The following is a 23,614-nucleotide window of genomic DNA, read 5'->3' on the forward strand; positions in this document are numbered from 1 at the left end:
TAGCTCAGCAGACTATAGAACGAGGAGGCCTTGGGGCTGGAGCCGGGTAGGCTGGCAAGACCACCCCCCTGCTACTTTTACAGGCCGCCGTTAGGCTCAAGGCCAAATGTTCCACTATCAGCTCAAGCTCAATGTGGGCAGGGACTGTGTCTGTTGGGTTATACTCACCCAAGCATTTGGTACAGTGTCCTGCACACAGTAAGCACTCAAAAAATCGATCGATTGATCGATTGAAATGGAGAGGCAGAGAAGCTGCTAATAAAAGGCTTTCTACCCCACAAAGATAGGTTCTCAGGGCCCCACTCCCTCAGTGTTCTGCCCCAGTGTTCTCTTGCACATCTGAAAAATCGGCACCCCTGACATGAGGAGCTTCGTCTCAGACTGATACATGTTCACATCACTGTCACAAAAGTGGGCAAAGATGGTAAAGGTAATTATATCACAGACGCTCTGTCATTCTGGTAATTTCCTCCAGGGCTCAAAAGCAGAGGGAGTTAATTGACTTTTCAGAAGGAAATAATCAAGCTGTACCTCATTCTTACCTCTCAACATCAACCTTTTGTTCACACCCTCATCTCTTCCTGGCATTCTCTCCCCCCTTCACATCCAGCAGACCACTAGTCTGTCTCTTCAAAACCTTTCTGAAATTACATCTCCTCCAGGTGATGTTCCCTGATTAAGCTTTCATCTCCCCAGCATATATCTCTCAGATGCCACTTCAGCTCCTCTGAGTCAATGGAGCATTTAGGGATTCTTATATCCTGTTCCTCTTAACACTTCCGGGAATATCTTTACACCCATCACATCCTCCTGCATATTTATGTTAGTGTCTGCCACTCCTTCTAAATTGTAAACATCTTAAGGATAGGGATTTTATCTCCTAATTATGTTATACAGCCCACTCTAGACTGTAAGTTCATTGTAGGTAGGGAATGAATCTACTAATTCTGTTGTATTGTACTCTCCCAAGCATTTAGTACAGTGCATTGTGCATAGTAAGTGCTCAATAAATTCCATTGCATGCCTGATTGATTGTTGTATTCTCCCAAGCCCTTAGTACTGATAATAATAATGATATTATTAACACGCCAAGCACTGTAGAAAATGCTGAGTTAGTTATAAGATAATTCATTCATTCAATAGTATTTATTGAGCGCTTACTATGTGCAGAGCACTGTACTAAGCGCTTGGGATGAACAAGTCGGCAACAGATAGAGACAGTCCCTGCCGTTTGACGGGCTTACAGTCTAATCGGGGGAGACGGACAGACAAGAACAATGGCACTAAACAGCGTCAAGGGGAAGAACATCTCGTAAAAACAATGGCAACTAAATAGAATCAAGGCGATGTACAATTCATTAGCAAAATAAATAGGGTAACGAAAATATATACAGTTGAGCGGACGGGTACAGTGCTGTGGGGATGGGAAGGGAGAGGTGGAGGAGCAGAGGGAAAAGGGGAAAATGAGGCTTCAGCTGCGGAGAGGTAAAGGGGGGATGGCAGAGGGAGTAGAGGGGGAAGAGGAGCTCAGTCTGGGAAGATAACCAGTTCAGACACAGTCCCTGTCCCACATGGGGCTCGGGGGCTAAGAGAGAGAACAGATATTTAATCCCCATCTTACAGTTGAGGAAACTTAGGCCCAGATAAATCATGTGATTAGCTCAACATCACACAGTAGGCAATCAACAGAATCAGGTTTGGAACTCAGGACCTCTGACTCCCAGACCCACATTCTTTCCACTGGGCCACACTACTTCTCTTAGTTCGATAGGTGCTCAGTAAATACAAATACCACTGATCGATTCACAGAACAGAGTTTTATGAAGGGAAGAAAAGGATCCGAAAAGCTAGCAAAAGTAGGTTCTTGATGGTCCCCTTCTGGACACATGTTCAAATTCACAGGATTATTTGGCTCATAATGACTCCACTCCCTGTCCATTCTTTATCTGTCTGGAACAAGAATGCGTGTCAAAGATAAAACAAAGTGTGAACTGGGTATCAGCCTTGTCTTATCTTTAATACCTTGTGGAGGTAGGTATTGGTCTAGGACTAAATCATCAATCCATCACATCATCCATCATGCCCATTTGGCCTTTGTCAGACAATTAGAAGAAATTTTGTCTGCAAATACATTTGTTTGAGATGAAAGTTTCCATGAAATATTTAAGGTGGATCCTGATTCTATATTAAGAAACTACCACCAAGTCCCTGGCCAATCAGATAGGTGACCATTGGCTCTTTTTTCTCTTGGACCAGAGTGAATTACACCTTCTTAACCAAATGTTTGGCATTCAGTTTTGTAGTCTATGATATTTGATGATAATGATGATGATGCTATTTATTAAGCACTTTCTATGTGTTAAGCACTGTTCTAAGCTTTGGGGCAGTTACAAGCTAATCAGGTTGGACAGAAGTCCCTGTCTCTCATGAGGCTCAGAGTCTTAATCCCCATTTTACAGATGAGGTAACTGAGATACAGAGAAGTGAAGTCACTTGTCCAAGGTCACACAGCAGACAAGTGGCAGAGCTGGGATTAGAACCCAGGTCCTTCTGACTCCCAGGCCTGTGCTCAATCCACTAGGCCTTGCTGCTTCCCTTTTGCAGTCAAATCAGTAATCCTACTAATGTGAGGAGTATTGGATAAATGTGTGAAAGTTTGGTAGAGAAACTGACTCTTCAAAGTGCCATTTCTAGAGTGAAACCCCACTCTTTGGTCTGTTACCTCAAAGGGAAGCGGTGTGGCCTAGTAGAAAGGGGCTGGGAATCAGAGGACTTGGGTTCCAGTTCTGCCTCTGCCAGTTTCTGGTTGTGTGAACTTGAGCAAGTCACTTAACTCTCTGTACCTCAGTTTCCTCATCCATAAAACGGGACTTAAATATCTGTTCTCCCTCATACTCAGACTGTGAGCACCATGTGGGATAGGGATTGGGGCTGAACTGATGGTCCTGAATCTACCCCAGCGCTGAGTACATTAGTTGGCACAAAACAAGCACCTTAAACGCGGTCATCATTATAATTATCATTATTGTTTTGGGGTGTTTTTTTAAAGGTATTTGTTAAGTGCTTCCACTGAGCTAGGCACCGTACTGAGCACTGGTATCGATACGAGTTGGACAGGTTGGGTATAGTCCATGTCCCATGTGGGGCTCACGATCAATCCCAATCAAGTGACTTGCCCAAGGTCATCATTAGTATTATTAATGAGATGCTTTGGATGACCTTGAACAATGGCTTCTTTTACTGAGCTTAAATTGAGCCTGGCTTTAATTTTGGGGCCTCCAGCTTTTCTGAGAATTCAATGGAGGCCAAACAACAGAAACAACAAACCAACCCAAACCTTCATGGTGGAGAGATCCATCCAGTGCCACATTGGATCAACTCTTGCCCTGAGTTGCCCTTTTGGATCCAAGGGCATGGCCTGGGTTCTAGATAATAGCTGCGTAGATCGCGTTAGTAAACAGAGCAATTGCATGATGATTACACGTTCCTGCAGACTCCAGGACTTAGTAATCACCCTCAGCACATATTCCGGTTTATAAAACAGAAATAATGATGAATGGACTTGGAAATTACATGGCACGTACCCTCGGCATCTCCTGCCAGTACCCGATACTTAGGCCATCATTAAATGGTCAGCCGTTTACTTGGTAAATAAAAGATACTTATATATTGGTGCCGGGAACATAAAGCACTATTAAAACAACAGGAGCGACATTTTTCCGAAAGGCTAAATACACAAATCCGCTGTGAGGGACCAGCTTGGTTCTGGCGATATGTTTTATTTTTATCTCTGACAGGAACTGCATAATGGAGCTGCTCTCTGTTCCATGCCTTTCCCATTAAGAGGGCCTGCAGACTGAGAGGTTTTTGTCCTGACTTAATTAATGATCTACTTAGAGCCAAGCTGCTGGGAGAGAAGAGGGTAACCAAACACTGGCTAAGCCTGCCCCAAGGAAGGCATATTTTTGGAAAGAATTTCTTCATGGAAAATGTATTTTTCTGACTAGAATTTGCCTAGGGTGAGCCAAAGTTAGCCAGGATTGCCTAAGATGACAAGATGGATGTTTCTAGAGCTCCAGAGTCCTTGTCTTGCTTCAGCACCCCTTCCCCCACAGACACCCTGACATTCATTTATTCAATCGTATTTACTGAGCTCTTACTGTGTGCAGAGCACTGTACTAAGCACTTGGGAAAGTACGATACAACAATAAAGAGTGATATTCCCTGCCCACAACAAATAGCCCAGCTAGACTAGAAGCTCCTTGATATCAGAGATCGTGTCTACTAAAACTACCGGACTCTCCCAGGCGCTTGGTACTGTGCTTTGCACAGAGTGCATACTCAATAAATACTACTGATTGATTGACTGGGCCTTAGGAGTCAGGGGACTCGATTCCAACACTCACCTGCTGTGTGAGCTTAAGAAAGCTACTCAGCTTCTCTGTATCTTGATTTACCGTTCTGCAAAATGGGGATTCAATTCATGTTCTCCTTCCCACTTAAGCTATAAGCTTCATGTGGAATGGGGACTGTGTCCAACCTGATTATCTTGTGTCGTTAGCGCTTGGAACATAGGGATGTGCTTAACAAATGCCACTATTATTATTATCATTATTATTATTGAATGCCTGCCCCCTTCATCCCTAGTTTTTTGACAATTGCCAAGTTTTCCACCTCCAAGCCCTTCCTTTCACCACATCAGAGTTTAGGCAGGAGGGTAGCAGGATGAGGGGAGCTGTGAAGCAACTGTCAAATGGGGGCCAATCAGGAGACACACAGGAGCACCCACTCTCACAGGCAAAAATTCTGTGTCTGCTTGGAGAGAAATTAACGGCTTTCGGCCATTCTGGAAGCTCTGCAACAAAATGAACTGCCACCCTGGCCAGGCTTGCTTTGGCTTGGTAAAATGGGAGTGGGACACAGCTGAGCAATTAAGAAAAATCTGAACTTGGGATTTGGTTTGAAATAGATGGTGAATTGTGTCCCTGGTGGGCAAGTGTCAACTGCAAGGGAAGGCTGCGTGGTCCGCTAGCCCAGCTGTGGACCTCGCACTGGCCACTGAGTGGGCAGCCTGTGCTTGGCTGCCTCTGGTGAGATGAATACAATTCATCCGGACACTGCCACCTGGCCCAGTCACGTCGGATCCCTGGGAGGTATCTGAGCCACTGATCTGATGGTGGGACTTTTAGGAGCGGACTCTCCTGGTCTGTGCTTAATAATAATAATAATAATAATAATAGGAGGCGATTCAAAAAGAACTGAACACAGCACAGGGCAGCCACTGTGTCAGGGGAAGCCATGAATCATGTTCGTGTTACCATTCAGCAGAGTCCCAGGAAATCGACAGGCAGAACAAGCCGTGAGCTAGGCATCCCTCAGCCCACGGTCTGGTGCATTTCCCATAAAAGGCTGAAGATGAAACCTTACTGACTATGGATTGATGTGTGTTGTGTGACAGGAGGGGTGCGTATTGAGCATTTGTCAGATTATAGAAATAACTGTGATAGTTTCATTACAAATTGGTTTTGATTACATGTTCATATATAACCTAATTGCTGAGTAATATCTTTTTTAAAGTGTTCAGTTCTTTTTGAATCACCCTGCATTCATGGTATTTGTTAAGCTCTTACTGTTTGCTAGGCACTGTATTAAGCATTAGGGGAGATACAAGATAATTAGGTAGGAGAAAGTCCCTGTCCCACGTAGGGCTCACGGTCTTAATCCCCGTTTTACATATGAGGTAACTGAGAGACAGAGAAGTTAAGTGGCTTGCCCAGGTCACACAGCAGACAAGTTGTGAAGCCAGAATTAGAACCCAGGTCCTTCTGATTCCCCGGCCCATGCTCTATCCACTAGGCCATGCTGCTTAATTGACCACTTCCTACGGGTGAGACCCACCTACCTGATAAGCAGCGTGCCTGGGGACAGAGCACATCTTGGGAGTAAGAAGGTCATGAGTTCTAATCCCAGCCCTGCCACTTGCTTGCTGTGTGACCTTGGGGAAGTCACTTCACTTCTCTGTGCCTCAGTTACCTCATCTGTAAAATGGGGATTAAGACTGTAAGCCCTATGTGGGACAGGGACTGTGTCCAACCTGATTAGCTTGTATCTACACCAGGGCTTAGCACAATGCCTGACACATAGTAAGGGCTTTACAAATACCATTAAAAGACAAACATTTTTTAATGTCCAATGCTTTAATTTTTGGCTCCAACCCTTACTTCGCCACAGATCCTGCCACCAAATTATGAGGCTCAAATGTAGAGCCTAAATTCCCCCAGGCCTGGGAGGGCTACATAACAGCTCTGGAGCAGAAAAGTGGAAGCTTCCCAGCTCTAGAGCAGAAGGGTGGAAACCTCCCAGCTCTGGAGCAGAAGGGTAGAGGCCTCCCATCTTTGGAGCAGAAGCTGTGGGAGTCTCCCAGCTCTGGAGCAGAAGGGCAGGAGTCTCTCATCTCTGGAGCAGATTTGGGCAGCCCCCTGAAGAATCCTGGGATCCCCCAAATCGGATACTTGTGCAAATGGCACGTGACATCATCACATTACGCTGATGACTGTAGTAAACACATGTCCCATCAGGTATATCTCCTTATCTGCTGTTCACAAGAGCTGTGAATGGCCACCCTAGGTAAATCATCATAAAACAGCATCTTCACAGGATTAAGTGTCTTGAGCATCGCAAAAATGTATTTAACTAGAAAGACAAGAAGTGTGTGGCCTTTGTTTCAGCTCTACAAGACTTTGCTTGGGCTGTTTTCAGTTTAGAAGGGGTCAAATTCAATTTGGAGAACAGGGTGAAGGCAAACTACGTTCTCTAGCTACCATCTCACCAAGAACAAACAGATCACAGTATTATTGATTTCTCGAGTCAGACAAACACTTCATTGCCTTCATTTCCTTGGCACAAGAGGGTGACCAAACGTGAGGTCTTGGAACCCACTCAGTCTCTTAGTACTGAAACATTGCTTGTCACAACACAATTTCACGAGATGGAGCACGTGTGGGGAATGGATGGTGACAGCCCACCCAAACAGATGCTATATTGCCAACTGAAGTAGGGCGACGGCAGAGTTGTCAGAAGAATTGATTTAAAGATTCCGTAAAGTACAACCTCCAATAATGCTGCAGAGCTTGCTGAGTATCAAGAGTGACAGAAAGATGCCAATCAGGAGCAGGAACACTCTTCTTAAGCAAAGCTTTCGGACAGATGGCAAGCTCAGAAACCAACAAACCTGGAGCCAGTTAGTCAATCCTATTTAATGAGCACTTTCTGTGTGCATTATGCTGTCTTAAGTGCTTGGGAGAGTACAGTATAAAGTTAACGCTAAGTACAGTGCTCTGCATATAGTAAGCACTCAATAAATGCGATTGAATGAAAGAATAGACACATTCCTTGCACACTGGAATGGCCAAAGCTGCCAACTGGAAAACTGTCTTCATGAAAGGGCAAGAAGGAAGGACTCTGGGCTTCGAATAGGTCATCTCAGTTACCCCCTCCCAGCCGCATAATGATCGTGGTCAGTAGCAGCATCTTCAAATTCTACAGAAAGCCATATAGAAACAAGAGTGTCCATTTCAGGGGGAAAAAAAAGAGCCCAAAATGAATTTCACATGTGTCTACAAAGCAAATGGCTGTAACAATCTCCAAATGCTGCCCTCTTTCTTTTGTGTCTTATCCACCCCTCCCACGCCCACTACAAACCAGATGAGGAGAAATTGAGCTTTGAAAATGGAGGGTAAAACTGGCAGAATCCTGAACCTTCTAAGCCAGGATGTCTGCCTGGTGGGCAGGTGCCACTGTTATTTTCATAGCTCTAGGGATAGCCCATACAAACTATTTGAAGTAACAAATGCCAGACCCCAAACAATTTGTGGGGAACATTCTTCCTTTATGAATAATAAAGAGCCCTTTCTTTGAGAGCCGCACATTTTATTAGCCCTGGTTTTGAGGGAAAGCATGCTTCTTCAGATTTCTTTGAGCTGATGGATGGCTTCGGGGCATGTCTTTCAGGGAAACTGATTCATCTGCTCTGTCTAGCTGGGAATCGCACACCTGTGTCCCAAGATGACTTCAGCAAACGGAGAGATGAAAAGCAAAGTTTTTACTTCAGGAATCCATCCCGATTCTTTAGCCATTCATGTGGTTAAGGGGCTCAAGTATAATTATGGTCTGCGGGCAGTCGGCTGGGGCATGGTAGTGAGATGAGTCCCCACGGATAGAACCATCTCAGCCCAGGCTGTTTCCAAGTGTCTGGGGAGCTGGAGAATGCACACTGGATTTTCCTCAATTTCCAACTTGAGGACATCCAGGCTTGTAGCATTCCCCGCTTGCTGTTTCAGTCCTTGCAGCAGAAAGGAATTGGGACATCTGTTGAAGACAATCATAGTGGTATTTGTTGAGTGCTTACTTTGGGCTAAGCACTGTAGTAAGCACTGGGGTAGCTACCAGATCATCAGGTCAGTTAATCAACTGAATTTATTGAATGCTCTCTTTGCAGAGCACTGTACTAAGCACTTGGGAGAGTACAGTAGAGTTGGGAGACACATTCCCTGCCCTCAACAACCTTACATTCTAGAAAGGGGACAAATATTACTGTAAATGAATAATTTATAGATATGAACATAAATGCCATGGGGCTGAAGGTGGGGCAAATAACTGCCCAAAGGGCACAGATCCAAGTGCAGAAGTCTTGACTTGTACAGAGACACAGGAAATCAGTAGAGGGTTTTGAGAGGAAGAGAGATGTGGGCCAAAGAAAGCCAGGAAGTCAATTTAGGGTGTACATATAATGTCAACTGAGAGAGGTTGGGAGGCTGGCAAGGAGGTTAATAACCAGACCTTGTATCAAGGTGGGAGTACTTTGGGTGGAGAGGAAGGGGTGGATCCAGAACTTGCTATGCAAGAAGAACTGGCAGGATTTGGCTATAGACTAAGCTAGAGGTTAGAGGTGAGAGTTCAGGACAAGTTTTGATCATTGGTTTGGCTCCTGGCTGCGTTGATCATTAATGTTAGTTGTTTGTGCATAAAAATTAAAATGACTCGTGGTTGATACATTTTATTTCGAACCACCCCAAGCCCCTAATACTTTTTCCCACAGCAGTACAATTTTCTTTTCCTTCCTTTTCTGCTAATAAAGGAAGCCAACCCTCCTTTCCGCTGACCCTCTCGGTCATCCTCTCACCTGACGGTCTAGCTCATCCTCATTTCTCCCAGCGGCTAAGTCCAGTTTACTCTCCTGCCGTCATGGACGTATTCCCGGCCCTCCTATGGTGTCCAAAGGCTTTCCCACCTAAAACCACCAAGCAGCCAGAGCCATTCGCCTGCCACACTTACACCAGAGACCGGCAGGCGGGTCCTCCTGGGGAAACCAGAGCTGTGGAAAGTAGCAAGTGAGGTGGATGGTGACTCAGTGTTTAGTCTGTGTATTTCACTGGAATTGTCTGAGCTCCAAAAGCTTCACTAAGTGGTGCAGAGTAGAAGCAGAGCAGATGCAAGGACTTTAGAAGAATCAATCAATCAGTCAATCGTATTTATTGAATGCTTACTGTGTGCAGAGCACTCTACTAGGTGCTTGGGAGAGGAACAGAGAAGCCAGCAGAGATGTGAAGGAGGAGGTCATTTCAGTTGGTTCTACACTGCCATGGAAGAGAGGAGAATGCATTGTTTAGGAGGGCCATTCAAGCACATGACAGTGTCTACCTCGGGCTGGCTGTGGTCAAGTGGAAAGGAAATCCAGATTGGAATGCATGACACTAATGTGAGGCAGTTTGGCAAGGAAACACGATTGCTAGTGGACAGTTCAAAAGGAGTCTAAACAATTTGCAGCCTGTTGGAGGAGAGAGCGGCTGGGACCGCCTAGAAGAAAACATGAGCTGCCATTTATTTTGGCCAGACCCCCCACCTAGAATCGAGATCTCCTCGTTGCTCACAGAAGATAAAGTGAAGATGTCCCACATCTCTTCCACGAAGGAGTAGAAAAGAAAACAACAGAAACATCTGCTCCTCTTCCCAGGATCAAAATCCAAATGGCTCATGTGTGATTCCACTGCCTCCCAACTTTTATGAAAACAAAATTAAGTGCTGGGGTTTACAATACCCCAGAGATAGCTCAAAGCATTTGATACAGAGATGGCCCATCCAAGGACAACTTATCCCCTGAAAAAGTAGCGAAGAGAACCAAGGGGGTCAAAGAGGAGGGAAAGGGAGACAGGACTTTTGATTTAACACCTTGGACTTCTAATTTAACACCTCACCCCCTTGTACTTAGGAAGGGAGTTGTTTGCCCCTTAATTACACTGTCAACTTCTAGGACATTCACTCAGCCTTCTTTCCTTGTCTTACTCTGTGCTGAGCACACTGCCAACACTCAACAAATCATAAATAATGATTAAAGAATGACTATCTACTGTATGTAAAATAAATCAATAAATCAGTCTAATTAGAAGTGCCCTTCTCTAACTAGAAGGCAGGGCAGCACAGCAACATAGGAACAGATGTTCCATGCATATAGCTGTTTCCAACCATGAGCTTTAAACAATATTCAGATTAAATTGAGCGTTCATAATTATATTTTCCCTAATGTTATTGTTAGGTCTGGTTTTTCTTTCGTTGCCTTCTTGTAATTCCCAGCTGCTAATTTCCCAGTCACTTCAGACTGTATATCATTTGCTACAGACTGGGGAGTCCAAGATGGACCTTAAAGCAGATTAATTAATCAGTGGTATTTATTGAGAACTCACTGTGTGCAGAGTCCTGTACTAAGTAAGCACTTGGGGGAGTACAATAGAACAAAATAAGCAGGCCTGTTACCTGTCCATAATGAGTTTAGAGTGAAGAGCTTTGCTATTGTTCTTGTCTGTCCGTCTCCCCCGATTAGACTGTAAGCCCGTCAGAGGGCAGGGACTGTCTCTATCTGTTACCGATTTGTACATTCCAAGCGCTTAGTACAGTGCTCTGCACATAGTAAGCGCTCAGTAAATACTACTGAATGAAATGAATGAATGAATGTTCAACTGCCACCCAGGTGCGCCCGAACAATTCAAAGATTAAAACTCAAACACAGGGAAGGTTTCACCCACAAAGAAACCAGATATTGATGAGATTTATCTTCTTATAGATGTGTGGATCACTGCCATTACCATTTCTAGTAAAGAAAAATTAACGCTTTATAATGTTAGCTTTTGTTAAGCGTTTACTATGTGCAGAGCACTGTTCTAAGCGCTGGGGTAGATACAGGGTAATCAGGTTGTCCCACGTGCAGCTCACAGTCTTCATCCCTATTTTACAGATGAGGTAACTGAGGCACAGAGGAGTTAAGTGACTTTCCCACAGTCACACAGCTGACAAGTGACAGAGCTGGAATTCGAACCCGTGACCTCTGACTCCCAAGCCCGGGCTCTTGCCACTGAGCTACGCTGCTCCTCTAGATTCAGCTGTGGAACGTTTTACTCCTACAAACTGGCAGACACACAGCTGTAGTGTGGGCTAGTATTCATACTCATACCCTTTGGGAATTTGGTATTCACCCCATCCTCAGACCCCCAGCACTTATGTACCTATGTGTAAATTCTTTATTTGTAGTCATGTCCGCCTCCCACTCTAAACTGTAAGCTTGGGCACAGAAGTATCTACCAACTCCCTTGTTTTGTACTCTCCCAAATTCTTAGCACAGTACTCTGCACAGAGTTAAGTGCTCAGTGCATTGATAGTATACCCCTGAATCAGAGCCTGGTACCCTAATGTCAGTTTTGGGTGGTTTTTTAAATTTTTTTAACACACTGATCTTGAAACTGGAAGCAAATGTGAGCCTTCCCATTTATTTTTAAGTAATGAAGTAAAGGAAAGCCAAAGTAACCGTAAAGAGATTAATGAAGAGAGGTCTGGCAAGAACTCTGAAGCAAAGAGGTGGTGTTTGCATTAGAAAAAGGAGCTTTGATCTCTTAGAATAAAAATGGTAGACAACTCGGGAAGATAACATTGGTTTGGTAGTCCAGAAACCTGAGTTTTAGAGCACCCCTGGCTTCCTGAGCCATTCTCATCTAGTCACTGCATTTCTTTGGGCCTTTGTATATAGTATCAAAGTCCCCGTCTCCAAGTCCCCGTCTCCAACTGCAAAAGAAGCAATGTGTTCTCAGAATCGAATGTTACCCTGTATCTTGGGAGCTCACCCGCCCATCCGTTTAGACTAGAAAAGGGAATTTAAAAGTTATTTAGTAATAAAGTAAATATTAAGGGCATTTATTAAGGGCCTACTGTCTGCTGAGCACAGGGGTAGATATAAGAGATTGGACACTGTTCCTGTCCCACCCGGGGCTCACAATACATGATACCCCACTTAATGGATGAGGAAACTGAGGCCCAGAAAGGTGAAGTGATTTGCCCAGGGTCACATTCAGAAACCAGTGGCAAAGTCCCATGCTCTTTCCACCAGTGTAAATAACAATAATAATAATGATAGTGATGGCATTCATTAAACACTTGCTATGTGGCTAGCACTGTTCTAAGCACTGACATAGATACAAGGTAATCACGTGGGGCTCACAATCTTAATCCCCATTTTACACATGAGATAACTGAGGCACAGAGAAGTTAAGTGACTTGCCCCAAATCACACAGCTGATAAGCGGTGGAGCTGGGATTAGAACCCACGACTTCTGACTCTCAAGCCCATGATCATTCCACGAAGCCACACTTCTTCTCTAAAGAGACCAGATCTACAAGTTCCGGCAGCTACTCGACCAAGTCATCATTCACCACCTTCCTGCGTGCCCTGAAATGCCTACCGGGGGCCAGGGCCATCTCAAGACGACGGCTCACGGAGGCCTCCTAGACCAAGAGGGGGGTCCAGGTCCCACCCTGAAGGCTTAGGAAACTCTCTGAGAAGGCTCCACAGTCTGCTGGGTGCAGAAACTAGAGCTGAAGTTGAGGTCTCAGCCTCTGACACCAGGATCTTTTCAGGGAGGCCGTTCACCAACCTTTCATCTGCTGGGCAGTGAACCGTCAATCAGCCAATCAATCGATGGCATCCACTGAGTGCTTACTATGGACAGAGCACTGTGTTGCATCCCCTGTCCCCTCTCCGGGGAACTGAGGGGAGGGAGGGTCACAAAGTGGTGTCCGATATACTTGAGGGTCGCCAGTGGCCACTCTGGTTTCTTTAGTCCCTGCAGATATCAGAGAATAGGGGGTAGTGTCCTTTTGTACCTTTTAAGCACTTGATATTCACCCCACTCTCAGCCCCACAACATTTATATACATATCCGTAGTTAATACTGAAGGTTGTCTTTCCCAAATGTAAGCTCCTTGTGGAGAAGGATAGTGTCCATCAACTCTCTTATTTTGTGCTTTCCCAAGCGTTTAGTACATTGCTCTGCACACAGTAAGTGCTCAATAAATACCATTGATTGATGGATACGTGCTCATTGAATACCACTGATTGATGGATTGATTTGTCACCGGGCTGTCCTCCAAAACTGGGTTTTGGAAGAAAGTTCTGCATGACTTGGACCCAGCCCTCAGATCTGGTGGTCACAGGAGGGAGACGTGTCAAGCTCTGGATGGTTTGAGGTCTCCTTTGACGCGGGTAGCAGGGATGAAATTCCCTGCACCTGTCTCTAGGAGTTGCTGGGACAACAACTGTTTATTCACAATCCCAACCCAACACCTCAGGCTTAGTCGGGACCTACACTCTCAAGGGCCTTTGTGGGCCTAGCCAGGATTGGATTTCAGTCCCCCAGAACACTTGTTAAAGGCCCTTTGGACTCTATATTCGCTCCAGCTACTGGGGGCCCTGTTTAGGAATTAACAATAATAATAATAATGATAATAATGTTGGTATTTGTTAAGCACTTCCTATATGCAGAGCACTGTTCTAAGAGCTGGGAGAGATACAGGGCCATCAGGTTGTCCCACATGAGGCTTACAGTCTTAATCCCCATTTTATAGTTGAGGGAACTGAGGCACCGAGAAGTGAAGTGACTTGCCCACAGTCACACAGCTGACAAATGGCAGAGCAGGGATTCGAACCCATGACGTCTGACTCCCAAGCCCGGGCTCTTTCCACTGAGCCATAATGACACAACTGCTATCTCCTTGGTCATCCACTCTGGCTAAGAGTTGTGGACAGAAGTCGCTTCCTTAATCCAGAAGACAATAGTGTTTCTCATAAAACTCAAAGAAACAATCCGAATGGGATAGAAAAAAAAGAGGCCCTAATTTCTGCTCCTTTTGCTACCATCTGCTTGGCCTCCTCTGCTCCCGAGACATGTGACTGGCTCTGTTAGCAAAAGATGCCGCAACAGAAATCCAACCACTGCTTGGCCCACACTAGGAATGTGCAGCCGTCATGTTTAATGTGCCTCTCCCTTTTGTGCTTTGGTTTGTCCAGGTCCAGCTGGCTGCAAGAGTGAGCAATAATAATAATTGTGGTATTTCAGTGCTTGTGATGTGTCAAACACTGAACTGGGAGCTGGGGTAGATACAAGACAACCAGGTCAGACACAGTCCCCATCTCAGATGGGGCCCACCATCTGAGTAGAAGGAAGAATGGGAAATGAATCCCCATTTTACAGGTGAGGAAACTGAGGCATAGAGAAGTGAAGGACTTGCCTAGGTAAGAGAGTGAGCAAGTGGCAGAGCCAGGAGTAGAACCCAGGTCCTCAGACTCCCAGGGCTGCACTCTTTACTCTTGAAACAGTGCGGATTAGTGGAACCATCATGGGCTTTGGAGTCAGAGGTCGCGGGTTCTAATTCCGGCTCCGCCACTTATCAGCTGTATGACTTCGGGCAAGTCATTTAACTTCTCTGTGCCTCAGTTACCTCATTTGTAAAATGGGGATTAAGACTGTGAGTCCCACGTGGGACAACCTGATTACCTTGTATCTACCCCAGAGCTTAGAACAGTGCTTGACACATAGTAAGTGCTTAACAAAGTCCATCATTATTATTTACACTAGGCCATGCTGCTTCCCAGAGGGAAGTGATGATTTTTCTGGTACCCTGAGTAGACCCCACTCAAGAAGGAGGAAAATACCTTGATATTAGTAATCGTATTTATTACGCGCTGGAAAAGAAGACACAGGCAGAAATTAGAAACGGTGCTAGGCCCTTGAGGGGCTCATAATCGAAGAACATAAAGGCAGAGAGTAGACTGGCACAAATACGTAGTGAGAGGTTTAATTAGCAGGGACTCAGCTAAGCCTCATTTCGGGTGACTACTTGCTTAGTTTTCAGCTGGTCTGCCCCCATGGCCAGTACTGATGTGGAACGAGATGACTTTCTGTTGGGTATTTTTATTTTAAGTGCCAGAATCCCACATTTTAAGTGCCAGAATCCCACACATCAGGTGGCCCCCGTGTTCACAGGGACCCGGAAGAAGAATGTGATAACCCTGGGACGAGGGCAGACTTGAAGGGTGCTCTCAGAGACCGGCTCTAGTTTCTGCAGATTTCAGCCAAGATGAAGCCACTGTATTACATTACAGAACCTGTGAAATACTACTACTAATAATAATAATTGTGGTATTTGTTAAGTGCTTACTATGAACCAGACACTGTACTAAGTACTGGGTGGATACAAGCAAATCAGATTGGACACAGTTCCCGGTCCCACATGGGCCCACAGTCGCAGTCCCCATTTCACAGATGAGGTAACTGAGGCACAGAGAAGTGAAGTGACTTGCCCGAGGTCACACAACAGGCACGTGGTGGAGCTGGAATTAGAACCCAGATCCTCCAACTCCCAGGCCTGTGCTCTTTCCACTAAGCCATGTTGCTTCCAATCGCATACTGTAATTCTCATCCTTGTACCGCTTCCCAGTGTTTAGTACAGAGCTATTCACGCATCAGGCCCACAGTGAATTTACAGCCTAAAGGAGGAGAAATAATAATATTCTTTGAGAGTCTAATGTGTGAAGCAGCATGAGTTTCAGCGCCAGAGGACCTGGGTTCTAATCCCTGATCTCTTATTTCCATACTGTGTGGTCCTAGGGAAGTCACTTAACTTCCCGGAACCTCAGTTTCCTCACCTGTAAAATGGAAATTTCAAACCTTGTTCTCCCTCCTTCTTAGACTGTGAGCCCCATGTGGGCAAGGGATTGCTCTGACTTGATTATCCTGTACCTACCCCAGCACTTAGTAGAGTACATGGCACATAGTAAGAACTTAAATGCTATTATTAATATTAATGCCATGAAGTGTTCTAGTCACTTTTGTAAGATCTACTAAGATAATTTAGAGTATTTCATGTTGTTCCCTGTATTTCTGTTGACACTACAAAGATCAGTCCTACTGGGCTACATTTTAGCGTGAAGCCTCAAAGTGATTCGGAGTGCAAGATTAATTTTTTTTTTCAGGAGTCTGTCCAGATGGACTGGACTATGATCTTGCCAGCAAGCGAGAGCATTAAGATATCCCGCGTTTTACACAGTCAGCTTTCTCACCCTTTCACTTGAATGTGGGGATTACAGTGACATCCTTGGATTTCCTCGGTGAAATTTCAGAAGGCATTTCCTCTGAGACTCGTGTGTGGAAGAACAGTCCATCTAGCGTTCTTGCCTTCCACTTTTTTTTATAGGCTTGAGACCACTGGTAATTTCCTTAAAAATCAGAGTGAACAGTATGCCTTTATATCTTGGCAGGATCCCTGTGCTTCAGAGGGCCTCGTTTCCAGCAGTAAAATGGCCGTTTGGAAGATCACTGATTCGATGGTGCCAACTCAAGAGTATACCTGCAGAAAGTCCTGACCTTTTTCTTCAAGGTACACCATCACTTCTCTCCTCTTATCTGTTCTCTTCAACCAACAAACCCCAGCTCACATTCTTTGCTTTTTCTATACTCACCTTCTTAACAGGCCTGGCTCTCCACTTTTCTTGCTCACCTGTGATGATATTAGATCTATCTTCCTTCTTTAGGGGTGTCATAGTAGTGTTGATGGAGCTGTATCACTTGTACAGTGATACTGAAAATAATACAGTAATAATAATTAGGAATGGCATTTATCAAGCCCTTACTATGTGTCAAGTACCGTACTAAGCCCTGAGGGTGATACAATCAGATCAGATACTGTCTTTGCTCCACATGGGGCTCACAGACTAAAGGGGGAGAGAGAACGGCTGGCTATTCAAACTTCATTTCACAGATGGGGAAACTAAGGCACAGAGAAATTAAGTGACTAGCTCAAAGTCACAGAGCAGGGAAGTAGAGAGCTGGGATCAAAACCCAGGTCTACTGAATCGAACGTCTGTGATCTTTCCACTAGGTGATACTGCTTCACTCCTTAATCGATGGAGGTCAACAATGCCCTGGATTTCTTTGGGTTTTTTATCGGAAGAAGGGCAACACTGTGTTTTTTATTTATGCTATTGATTAAGTACTTAGTATGTGCCAGGAACTGGAGTAGATAGAATCTAAAGAGATTGGGCACAATTCAAGTCCCACGTGGGGATCAGTCTTCATTCATTCAATCATATTTATTGAGCGCTTACTGTGTGCAGAGCACTGTACTAAGTGCTTGGAAAGTACAATTCAGCAACAAATAGAGACAATCCCTGCCCACAACAGACCATGTTACAAATGAGATTAACTGAGGCACACAGAAAGTTAAGTGATTTGCCCAAGTTCACACCGCAAACAAGTGGAGCAGCCAGATTTAGGATTCAGGTCTTCCAACTCCCAGGCCCATGCTCCTTTGACTGGGCCTCGCCGCTCTTTTTGGAAGCAGGCTCTCGATTCTTTCAGATGGGCCCAGCTGCACCATTAAAATTCCACTTGCTGTCAGAGCCAGTCTGTTTGGTCCCAGAGAGAGGTTTGGGGCCAAAATGGTTCACTGCTATGAGAACGATGACAGTGGAAATGGTCTACTGGAGCATGTCTCGCCTCCATCTTCGTACATGCCTCCCCATTGGCCAGTCTGGTGTGGGAGGCCTTACGGCTGTCAGTGGGCCATCTATCACTGAATTATTTACATTCTGAAGACTGCTCAGAGGCACGGACAGAACAGTTAAGGCCAGTTGTCCAAAACTCCCGGCGCCCTATTGAAAACCCCTCTAGCCCAGGTGTTTCAGAAGCCTTGCCAGTTCTTCTGGGCTGGCCCTTGCAGACTCTTCCTCGTGCCAAGGCACACTAACCTCAACAGCTCAGGTGTGGTGCCAGCGGGGATGTGGCAGGTGTGCCTCTGGGAAGCCATTGGGTCGTGCTGATTGTCCCCGCATCACAGTCTGATCCCATATTCCACTTAGAATAACAGCATGGCATAAGGGTTAGAGCATGGGCCTGGGGGTTAGAAGGTCATGGGTTCTAATTCTGGCTCCACCACTTGTCTACTGTGTGGCCTTGGACAAGTCACTCCGCTCCTCTGGGCCTCAGCTGCGCAATGGGATTGAGACTGTGAGCCCCACGTGGGACAAGGACTGTGTCCAAACCAATTTGCTTGTATCCACCCTATCGCTTAGAACAGTGCCTGGCACATGATAAGCACTTAACAAATACCACAATTATTATTATTATTATTGTTATAAGTCTCGGGCCATGAAGGCCACTGAAATTGAAAAAGCAGCCAAAGGGCACACCACACTTGCATCGGGTAGACATAGTGCTTGTTTACTTCGCCTTACTGTTTCTGCAAGACCTAATAATTTTACTGTTGTAATTATAACACAGTGCGCTAATACAAATGATCCCCTAAGTGGAGGTCCAACTCAAATAAGATCATGATAATCACAGCCTGGGTTGCAATCACTGGGTAGTGTATTCGGCTGTGGTTTGACAGAGGGCCAGGCAATAGTCAAATAATCAAACTGCAGATGTTGGAATAGTAAATCTGCTTAAATTTAAACAGTGGCAAAAGTCCAAACAACAGGGGAAATAAGGGTTGGTGGGTGAGGGCGTGGGGAAGAGAGGTCTTACATTATGTTGAAATTTCCCCCTCCGCACCAACTCCTTGTTAACCAGCTCCATAAAGTATGTAGACATGAAAACAAATAATAGTATTGTTCATTCTCGGGACGGAAGCCAGACTGTGCTCGTGGGTCCCACTGACCTAGATTAAACATCCCTCTCAATATCGATGACATTCACTTTGTATCCTTAGCTATGATAGGCCAAGCTGTACTTCCAAGTCACTCTTCATCAACAGAACAATAGGCTCCTGGCACTTTCAACACCTGAACAGCCATCTGGCCATAGACCATGGAGAACGTAAACCACAGAGAACGTAAATTCAGTTCTATGGCAGTGGCCCAGCCCTGAGAGCTACATGGATGAAGACACAGGAGCAAGGATACAAGTAACCTAGAGGAGGCATACTAGTCATTCTGAAGGACATGGTGGACTACGGATTCCAAGTCTTCTTCAGAACTTCTAAGTTTCTTCTCCAGGAATTTCCCCGTGGAACTTTCGATTTTGAAAGAAACTCCATGGAAAAAGGGGTTCCCCTTTCCCACCACAAAGTCCCCACCTCCCAGTCATGACAAAGTGCAAGTTGCCCTTCACTGAGGAATGATTTGTCTGAGATTCTTATAAAAAAAAAAAGTCAGAAGGGAGTAGTGCTGATTGGTGCTTTTGAGATATGTCTGTGGAGTAATGGAGGATGATAACATAGAAACATCTTACCAAGTGGCTCAAAGAGCTATCTCACACTAAATTCTTGTTCCCCATTGCACCAAGGATTTTCACAGAACCCCTTCCTGCATCCCACTATATTTTCTATGGAAAAAGTTGTGATCCATCAATATTGAGCTTTTACTCTGTGCAGAATACTGTTCTAAGTGCTAGTGAGAGTACAACCGAGTTAATAGAAATTAATCAATGGTATTTATTGAGCAGTTACTGATGAATTCCCTCCCCACAAGGAATTGACAGTGTAGAGAGACCCTTAAGGTCTACAGTCAGTAAGAACAAATCCCTGCCCTCCAATGCTTTACAATCCACCTTAGGAAGCCCGTACAAGGAGACCATCAGTCTCATTCATTTAACAACCATGGCTGATATTTCGGTCACTCAATCATATTTATTAAGTGTTTATTGTATGCAGAGTACCGTACTAAGTGCTTGGGCGAGTACAATATAACAGAGTTGAGGACACACTCCCTGCCCACAATGAGCTTACAGTCTAGAGGGGAAGACCCACATTAATATAAATAACCGATATGTACATAAGTGCCTGTGGGGCTGAGAGGGAGTGGGTGAATAAAGGGAGGAAATCATGGAGATGGAGAAAGGAGTGGGAGAAGAGGAAATGAGGGCTTAGTCAGGGAAGCCCTCTTGTGCCTTCAATAAGGTTTTGAAGGTGGGGAGAGTAACTGTCTGTCCTCAGATATGAAGAGGGAGGGCACTTCAGGTTCTTACAGGAGGTGGGCGAGAGGTCAGCGGTGAGATAGACGAGATGGAGCTACAGTGAGTATGTTGGCAATAGAGGAGAGATGTGCAGGCTTTATTGTAGTAGGAGAGCAGTGAGGTGAGGAAGGAGGGGGAAGGTGACTGAAATTTTTGAAATTTTGGATGGACTTCCTGTCATGATAATGTTGATTTGGGCTCTGATGTTTCCTGGGTGACATTTTCTATATTTCAAACAAAACCCATTTTGGGAAGAAGGGTTTCTAGCAGAGAACCTTGAAGACATGATGATTCTATGACACTTTTGTTTACTTTTTTACTTAGTATACACCAAATTTACGCAAAAGCAAGAGACCTTAAAGAATACAAATAGTTGGAGAGAAAAATAGAGGAAAGAGAAATTTGAACTAGAAATAAGGAATTGAAAGAGTAGGCTATTAAAGCAGAGTGACTGGCACTTCTCTCAGAAAGATCTCTTCAGAAAGATGTTGCTGTGTTTATTGTTTGGGTCTTTGAAAGAGATGCAGTGTGTTTGAACTTCACTGAGTGCTGGGAGCCGAAATCCGTACCAGGAGTAGATAAACAAATGAAGTGTGTTTTCCTTTGGAGGATGCATAAGCCCCCACCATTGCCGTGACATTTGAAGTGATGTTATAAGCTCCTTTAGGAAAGTAAAGCTCCATATGTTCCTTTGACAACCCAAGGCAAACAGAAGGGATGGGTTTCAGTTGCTCTATTTAATTCCGATTATCGGCCTGTCATGTGAGGTGACAGGAGGTCTGTTTAAAAAGAGAAGACCCTTGACAGGACTGAAAGATAATTGAAGGGGAAGCTTAATGTTCTGAGCATGGCCTAGTGACAAGAGCATGGGCAAGTCACTTCACTTCTGCTGACTGACCTGGGGCAAGTCACTTCACTTCTCTGTGCCTCAGTTTCCTCATCTGTAAAATGGGAATTAATAATAATAATAATGGTATTTGTGAAGCACTTACTATGTGCCAAGCACTGATTAAGACTGTGAGCCCCATGTGGGACAGGGACTGTGTTTAACCTGATTACCTGGTATCTACCCCAGGGCTTAGAACAGTGCTTGGCACTTAGTAAGTGCTAAATAAATACTATTATTGCTATTATTCTTATTAGTAATAATTATTATTGTTTATTTTGGTGGACCAAATAGCATCCTTTCTACCGAGATGTTCAGTGCAATCCCCCATCCCCCTAGATTAAAACCTTCTTGAGGGCAGGGATCATGTCTACGAACTCTATTCTATTTCACTCTCTCGCACGCTTAGTACAGTGTTGGACACAATGAAAGCATACACTCAATTCCATTGATTGATTGATATATCAGAGATTAATTGACCTCCCAGAATCACCCCTGCCCCAGCCCACATACCAAACAGTACTGCAATAAATAACACTGAATTTGGGGGTTTTCATCCTGAAATCATGTGACTCTCTATCTCTCTGGAAAACGGGTTCCGACTTCCTGCTCAGGGCAGGCCCAGAATAAAGCAGCTCAGAGGTTTCAACATCGACCTTTCCCCACCAGCAGAAGGAGTTATCCGCATATCTAGGCCCCAGGCGGCGGTAGGAGAGTGAGACAGCCCACTGACTCAAAGCCCAGACCCATTGCTCACAAGACAGAGTGTCTGGTTGCTCCCCCTCACTCTTTCTCACTTCCTTTGAAATAGATAACGACTGTTATTTCAGCCCTAAACACCCCGGGAATAAACACATTAGCAGCAATAAATCTGGGCTGAGAAAAACTCCTTGTAAAACGCTGAACGAGCCTTTCCTCACGAAGTCATCTCCCACTGAATCGGTGCCAAGCCAGCTTTTTTGACCTCACCTATATTTCTCTCTCCCAAACCGGGAGTGGCCTTTCTATTGCAGCCAGGAAGTTCGCATAGAACCGCTTTAGTGTCCTTTGCTTTCCCCCCTCAAAACACCCCCAGTCCGGAATCTCTCTCTTGGTGGGCAGATCGTGCGAGCTGATGACTCAGCTGAGCTTCCTCTGCTTCTGTCATCAGCCAGGAGAGTGATAAAAATAGCAGAGCCAGAGCCTCTCTGGCCCAGGGAGCAGGCTCTAGAGGTGATGCAAGGCACCTATTATGGGTGACGCATAGTTTTTAACTTGCTGAGGTGGGGGCGGAGAGGAGATGGAGGGGGCGGTCATCCATCCTCCCAGTTCAAAGCAGACCACTCTGTAGGTTGCCAGCTACCAGACAGTCCAAACGGGAGAAGTAAATTTGACGGCTGTCTGGGTCAGGAAGCCCGATAGGATCAGGGTTTTCTGTATGGCTTACATCAGCCCTGCAAACAAGTACAAAAGCTTGGCTTACCCACAGAAATGTTGGATCTGGCTGCCTCCCTTCCTTCCCCAGCCCTCCCTCCCACCCTACCCCAACTTCTCAGGTGGCAAAATCTGGGAGCCTGGTTCTCCCCTCAGGGAGACTGACACAATTCGGGAAGAGACAAAGGACAGCAATCCTAAATATGTCTTTAAAGGGAGCAAGACATCTAAGGAGCAGTTCTTCACTTGAATGACGATGCAGCTCATGTTCAAAGCCTAGTTGAGGGTCCCTGTGCGTGTTTTTTGGGGGGTGTTTTTCCAAGTAAGTCTGTCACCAACACTGTAGCCACCACATTTCTCCCTCTCCCCTGATTCCCTGTCATATAATAATTGTGGTATTTGTCAAGCACTGTTCTAAGCTCTGGGGTAGATACAAGTTTAGGTCCAAAGCAGTCCCTGACCATAATGACCCATAGTAGGCTCACAGTGTAGGTAGGAGGGAGAATAGGCAGTGAAACCCCATTTTACAAATGAGGAAACTGAGCACAGAGAAGGTGAATTGCCCAGTGGTACACAGCAGACAAGCAGCATAGGTGGGATTAGAACCCAAGTCCTCTGAGTCCCAGGCCCATGCTCCTTCCACTAGTCAGTCAGTCAGTCACTTTTATTGAGCACTTACTGGGTGCAGAGCACAGTACTAAGTGGTTGGGGAAGAACAATGAAACAATAAGACACATGACCTGCCCACAATTAGTTTAAGGTCTGGTGGGGGTGGGGGAGGCAGACATTAATATAAATAAATAAATGACAGATATGCACGTAAGTAATGTGGGGCTGAGAGTGGGAATGAATAAAGGGAGCAAGTCAGATGCAGAAGGGAATGGGAGAAGACGTAAGGCAGGCTGAGTCTGGGAAGTCTTGGAGATGTGCCTTCAATAAGTCTTTGAAGGAGAGGAGAGGGAAGAGTTGCTTCGGAGAGATGCAA

At 45.2% G+C, this 23,614-nt stretch overlaps 1 long non-coding RNA gene across 1 annotated transcript in view; it reads left to right on the top strand.

Moving 5' to 3' along the window:
* The window catches only part of LOC103170773, a 132,646-nt gene extending 113,145 nt beyond the window's left edge, over positions 1 to 19,501 (top strand). Inside the window, exons 3-4 of the long non-coding RNA XR_005660816.1 lie at positions 16,637 to 16,755; positions 19,087 to 19,501. This is a non-coding gene — a long non-coding RNA (uncharacterized LOC103170773). The remainder of the gene's footprint in view (positions 1 to 16,636; positions 16,756 to 19,086) is intronic.
* Positions 19,502 to 23,614: the final 4,113 nt, after the last annotated feature.

The sequence above is a fragment of the Ornithorhynchus anatinus genome, chromosome 14 (assembly GCF_004115215.2).
Source record: "Ornithorhynchus anatinus isolate Pmale09 chromosome 14, mOrnAna1.pri.v4, whole genome shotgun sequence".
NCBI lineage: Eukaryota > Metazoa > Chordata > Mammalia > Monotremata > Ornithorhynchidae > Ornithorhynchus > Ornithorhynchus anatinus.